We start from the raw sequence: 6,280 nt of genomic DNA on the forward strand, positions 1-6,280 counted from the left end.
AGTCGGTCGGAGCAGAATTTGAACGTGTGCTGTCGAAGGATCCCTGTAATTATCGTAATTCATCTAAAGACGTGAATGGAAGTCTTTGTTACGTTCTTTAGTGACATAAATTTGATGAAGACCATGGAATCATTACCAAATCTGACTGTATCTACTGTCCTCCCCCTTCCACCACCCGTCCCCCTGTCCCCCCGTCCCCCGTCTCTCTTTCCTGTCCTTTGCTCTTTTTGACTCGGTTCCCATGAGTCTTTGATCTCATTGAAAGGGTTTGGAGCTTTAAAGTGCTGCAGTATCTGCTGTCAGGAACCCCTCTCTCCCTTCTCTCCGGTTTTGGTTTTCAGAGACGGCGGCAGACTTGTGCCACGGCTCGGTGGAGAATGTGGGTAGAAGGGGGAGTGCGGGGGAGTCGACTATCAGGTGTGATACGGAGGTGAGAAGGTTGGTGAGGGTAGTGGGTTGGCTTGATGCTGTCAACATCAATCCGCGGAGCACCTGACATGTGACAGATGCCGGTGTCATCCAAAACCTTGCGTGAGAAGGAACTGGTCCATGAGGGTTTGGCCCGGTTTCTAATCCTGCAAATCCGTCTGGTAGAAACCATCGCCATAGCAGCGCACACCGTCACCCATCAATCTACAGTCGAGCCGCAAATCCTCCAGTCTCTACATGTCTGATCTGAACATTAGAGAAAAAGTGTCAAAGCTGCCAAACCCTAAACCCAAAAAGTACAAAGACAATTTAAAAATATTTATACATTTGACCATAAATCCAGAACAGCAACTTACATTTGACCATAAATCCAGAACAGCAGGGGCATCGAACCAAAATGACCCGGGGGTCACTTTAGTCCCGCCAAAAACCAACAGCAGGTGGTCAGATCACATTATACTGACACCTAGTTGTGGGCGGTCAGAAGTGCGCCACTTTGGACCGACAGGCCAAGAGTTTGAGTTCCAATCCCTCAACCCCGTCAGAGACTCAGAGGTCAAACAAACAATACCCCCCCCCCCCCCCCCCCGGTCCTCTTAAGGACCACCAACCTCCCGTTGAACACCTCTGGTGTAAAGTGAGTTAAAAGCTCATCAAGACTGGAGGAGACAGTCTGTCCCTCTGTCCCTCTGTCCGTCTGTCCGTCTGTCCCTCTGTCCGTCTGTCCCTCTGTCCGTCTGTCCAGCTGCTCACAGGCCTCACTGTTTTATATGATAATGTTTCAAACACAACCACGGGTTTAAATCTCATTAACATCGACTCTCGGCTTTCTCCTCGGGCAGCGCGACAGCGGCAGATTAAACTATGATGGTCTGTGAAACATCCACAGTTGCTGCGGTATTGAATTTGGAACCGACTCCCGCGCTCCGGCGCGACGTTTCAGAACCGATCCAGATTTTCTCTCTTTCATTCCATGCACGGCCATTTCACGCTTCGGCTAGAGAGGTTTTTTGTAAAAAAAAAAAAAAAAAAAAAAGGCTTTCTTTCCCGCCCCGCGCATTTGCCCCTTCGGCTGAAGAGGTTTTTGTTAAAAAAAAAAAAAAAAAAAAAAAAAGGCGCAGTTCCTGTTTTAGCAGCGCCGCTGTGTCAATACCACCCGCTCCGGCTGCCGCCGCACCACAATGATAGCTTCTGTCCGCGATGAAGTCGTCGGCGTTGGCCATAAATGTGTGTTTCTACTGCAAATAACAGAAAGTTAGAAGTTACTACTGTTGATATAACCTTGGTTCCAACAACGTTTCAAGGCCTGTTTACATGAACGCACACACACACACACACACACACACACACACTTCCTTGAAACCTCAAAAAACTTCATATTTACACTTGGCCAGCGCACGTGCGTCCGGTGAAACGAGACGATGGTTTTAAAAATCCGCAGACCTCGTCGTGTAAACATGCAGCGTCTGAAGAAGCGCTGACAGAGAGAGAGAGAGAGAGAGAGAGAGAGAGGGGAAGGAAATGGCTTCCGTATGACCAAAGTCGTGTTTGTTTCTGGTGCCATGTTTGCGGGACACCTCCAGGAGTAAATCAGCCGACAGAGGGACGTCGGATCTCGACTCTCTCCTGACGATGGTCGTCCGTGCGACCATGCTCCTCAGACACACACACACACACACTGCTTTGGTTTTTGTCTGCGGTGGGGACCTGCAAAATGTCCCCATAAGGACACGGCGTGGATGCAGCGGGAACACACATTCCAGCACACCCTGCTGGACGTGGGATTACTTCCTCTCCTCCCGTTGATTAATGCACTCTGGCAGATGCTAAGACCATCACGGCTGGACTCTCAGGATCCGACCCCTCCTGGTGATTTTTCTCTCTCCGCTGCTTCTTCAGGACCATCCGTCTCCCCGCTGTCCTCCTCAAATCCCCTCACACCTGGTTCTGGTTCTCCCCCAGAGACCTCCTCCTTTACTGTAGTCCCTGAGCTCCTCCACCAGCCTGCCTCGGCGCTCCTCGTTCTCAGCTAACTTTTAGCTACCTGTGCACTCGTGTTATTGTTGACTGATTCTTGTAAAGCTTTTAACGATCCCGGCTCCTATATTTAGCTACATTTTCAACTGACATTTAGCTATCTCTTGGCTAACCCTCTTAAGTATCGCTTCAGCTACACAGCAATTATTCGGGACTTTCAGTATTTTGGTATCATTTTGGATATCTTACAAATTTGTTAATGTTTCGGCTGCTTGGCTAACCTTTAGTAACTTTTTTATGTTAAGCTATTTTCTTTGTTGTTTCTATACTTTCTTAGCTATACTAGCCCTTAGCTAGTTCTAGCCATATATTTTTTCTACTTTTAGGTAAACTCAATTACCTGGGTATAACCTAAGGTTATTAATAATTTAATGTTTCAATATTCTTTGGTTGTCCTTTCACTAGATGTATTTTTTTTTGCTAACTTTTAGCTGACCTGACCTTTGACCTTTGTCGTAGAGTCTTGATTTTATAAATTTTGCATTGTGTCTTGAACCAGCAGGTGGAGACCAATGGGATTTCTCTGTAAAAACATTTTTTTTTTCCCCTCTTGTCAAAACATTTCGCCTCCTCTTTCACAGACATACACCACGTGTCTTTGTTCCTCGTGCCACCACGGTCCCCACCCCGGTCCACATGTCTGTCCTCTCCACTTCCCCGTCTTCTTTCCATTCCCAGCGATGCCAGGCTGCCACTGCCGCTTTCTTCTTATTCGCTAAGTTAATTGGGAAAACGAGGCAAAGTGGAGGCATTTAGCCAAGGTCGGCGCAAAGAGCCGCAGCCCAGGAATGACAGGGTTCATCAGTGTCACTGCAGCCGGACCGTGGAGTCTGGCTCTGTTCAAACAGACGTGTGGAGGGGAAAAAAAAATTCGTGAATGAAATTGAATACGTGGCTGTGGAAACATCTCTGCCATAAACGTATTCATTAGCCTGTCTGGAAGTTTAAAGATAACTTCAGAGTCAGAGAAAGATCTAGAATATTACAGCAGGATGTACCGAGATATTAAATCATAGATTTCCAAAATTGCTAATAGCTAAAGCTAGCTGAAAATGTGCTAGTCCAGAAATAGGTGACATCATCGTGTAATAAAGAGTAAATTAGCCAAAGCACAATTAAAAAAAAGAGGTATCAAAATTATACAAAAATAGCTAAAGGATAAAAAGTTAGAAGCGAAAGTGGCTAGCGCAAAGTTAGCAAAGAAAAAATAGCCAAAGGTTCATCGAGGGGACAGTTAAACGTTAGCCATGAATGACTTATGGTTAGAAAAATACTAACCAAGTCTAGACGACAGTTAAACGTTAGCCATGAATGACTAACAGCCAAGTCTAGATAAAACAATCAAGACAAATATTCAGATTGAAACCTAATATTAGAAACATTAACAGGCGTACGTTAGCTTAGCCAACATAGATTGAAACCTAATATTAGAAACATTAGTTAGCACAGGCGTATGTTAGCTTAGCCAACAACGTAGCTAACTGTCCTGTAACTTTTTCAAACGAAGGGACAGACTTTATCACGTGTCACAGTAAAAATGTCAGGTGTGGAAAAATACACACAACGGAAGAATATTTCTGCGTCGTGGTGTTTTCACGTGGTCTCTTCCATTACGATAACCGAGAAAAGTGTGTGTGTGTGTGTGTGCGGGCATAAAAAGATAAGTGTGTGTGTGTACGTTCATGTTGACATCAAAGCGAGCGTCACTCTGCTGTCGTCGTGTTGTGATGTGTGCAAATGAGCGGTGCCATGGTGGCTTTCAAGCACATGACACGGCTTATCGTGAACACACACACACACACACACACACACTCACACACACACCTGTGTTAATGCTGACACTTGCCCTCAGTTTGGCCCGTGAGGTGTGGAGGAAGTGAGAACTGCGGCGTGACGGCAGACGTGCAGAAACACACTCCTCACATGGAGGTGAACGTCAAAACAACACAACTGTGGAAACACACGACATCTTTTGATCTGATGTCCAACATCTGGCTTGGGGCCCAAATTTGGCATCAACAGTTTTTAGTGCTTAGTTTTAGTTACAAGTTTTGTCTCTTTTTCTTTTAGTTTTTGGTATTTTTTTCAGACTTTTACTTAAATTTGATCGATGCTAACTTTAGCTATCCATCTACTGTAGCTTGAAGGTACTTTAGCTAAAAATAAAATGCTAAAAGATCACTTAAACCTTAAATTTTAATTACATTTACGTTTTTTTTTCTTATTAAAATCCCGATCTTTTTGCTAGCCTAAAGTAGCCTTTAGCTCCTGAGTCACTTTTAGCTACTTTCACCTCATGTTTTTCAGTACGTTTTAGCATGTATTTGGCTAACGTTTTACAGTTTTTCTATCCTGATCTTTTCTCGCTGACCTATGACATCAGCCAGAGACATTGTCTCGCACTTGGACACAGCGAAAGCTGTTAAAATCGTCTCTCGGCCCCTTTGGGTTAATTACAGATATGTTCCCGAACGTTTTAGTTTGTGTGTGTGTGTGTGTGTGTGTGGACGCCGCTCCTCGGTGCTCATTATTGGCCCCGGCCTCGGCTCGTTCATTAAACTGAGGAACCGATGTGGTCGGTGGGGGACCAGGAGACGGAGGGCGGAGGTTGTAATTGGGCTGTTCCACTTCCCCTTCTCCTTTCTCAAGGTCAATCTGAGACAGAGACCGTGGCCCAGGTCTTTGACTGTCCTTCCTCAGACCCCCCCCCCCTCCTCTTCCCGGGCTCCTTTGTCACAGTGGACGTGTCCACTGGGGGCCACGGTGGAGTGCAGGGGCTAATTCAGTCTAATCGTCTCAGCCTCTTAACGTCTGGATGATGTGTGGATTTCCCCATGTGCTCAGGGGACGGCCTTTGTGCCGGAGGCCGTCATTATGAACTTTCTTTGGCCTCTGAGCCAATTATGAGACGGAGGAGGAAATGAGTTCATCTACGGCCTGGTCTGAAAGAAGTTTCTCTGCTTCTTCGTTTTTGTTTTTTCAACTTTATTTCACACCAAAACACATCGCGTCGGCCAAACTCATCCAACCCATAACTTTTAGTTATTTTTTCAGACAGTTTTCATTCCTCTTTATGCTCATTTTGGCAATTTTTCTCACTTTAAGAAATTTATTTTCTCTCTTTTAACTGCTTTCTGTTTTTTCTTATCTCACTTTGATTTTTATTTGGGCTAAATTTCGGTCGATGTCTGGCTTATTTTAGACCAGTGGACTAACTTATTGTACATTTTCCGTTAACTTCCAGCAGTTTTGTGACATTTTTGCCAAGAATTCTTAATCTTTTGCTAATTTTTTTTAAACATAAACACGTACTTTTGCGAATGTTGTTACTAATATTTCTGAGCTGTCTTTAACTGTTGATAATTACAAAGGTTTTATATACTGCTTATTACGTTTCAAGGTCACGGGGGGGTGAGAGAATAGGGTGAGGGTGGGGGTCAACCTTGACTGGTCAAAGGCCACATGAAGAGACCGTTCACACTTTCATTCACACTTTCATTCACACCACTCAGAGTGAACCGTTCACCTTCTCTTCCATGTTTCAGAATCAACTTTTCTGGTAAAAAACTCACAGCACTTTCCTTCAGTGAAGTGGGGGGCGGGGGTTGCGTTGGGGGCGGGGCGGGCCCTGCCTGTAACGTTTCCCTCTGATTAAGACGCCGTGGTGAAAACTGTCTTTGATCTGAGGAAATGTCTGCGTAGGGAGCAGTTGGAATGTGGCGCTGCGCTCTCTCTGTTTCACAGATGGCAGCAGCGAGATAGTGTCTCGGCGCGTTTGTCTGGACGTGGCCGGAGGCGCCGCGGGCCGGAGCCC

The 6,280-nt window shown here is 45.5% G+C and overlaps 1 protein-coding gene and 1 long non-coding RNA gene across 4 annotated transcripts in view; one reads left to right on the top strand and one right to left on the bottom strand.

Annotated features, from left to right (window-relative positions):
- Positions 1-6,280, top strand: part of gli3 (GLI family zinc finger 3) — a 114,406-nt gene that overhangs the window by 77,977 nt on the left and 30,149 nt on the right. The window lies entirely within an intron of this gene.
- Positions 1,517-6,280, bottom strand: part of LOC112486873 (uncharacterized) — a 23,923-nt gene continuing 19,159 nt past the window's right edge. The window contains exon 4 of the long non-coding RNA XR_003049432.1: positions 1,517-3,302. This is a non-coding gene — a long non-coding RNA (uncharacterized LOC112486873). The remainder of the gene's footprint in view (positions 3,303-6,280) is intronic.

The sequence above is a fragment of the Cynoglossus semilaevis genome, chromosome 3, assembly GCF_000523025.1.
Source record: "Cynoglossus semilaevis isolate Cse_v1.0 chromosome 3, Cse_v1.0, whole genome shotgun sequence".
Classification (NCBI taxonomy): domain Eukaryota; kingdom Metazoa; phylum Chordata; class Actinopteri; order Pleuronectiformes; family Cynoglossidae; genus Cynoglossus; species Cynoglossus semilaevis.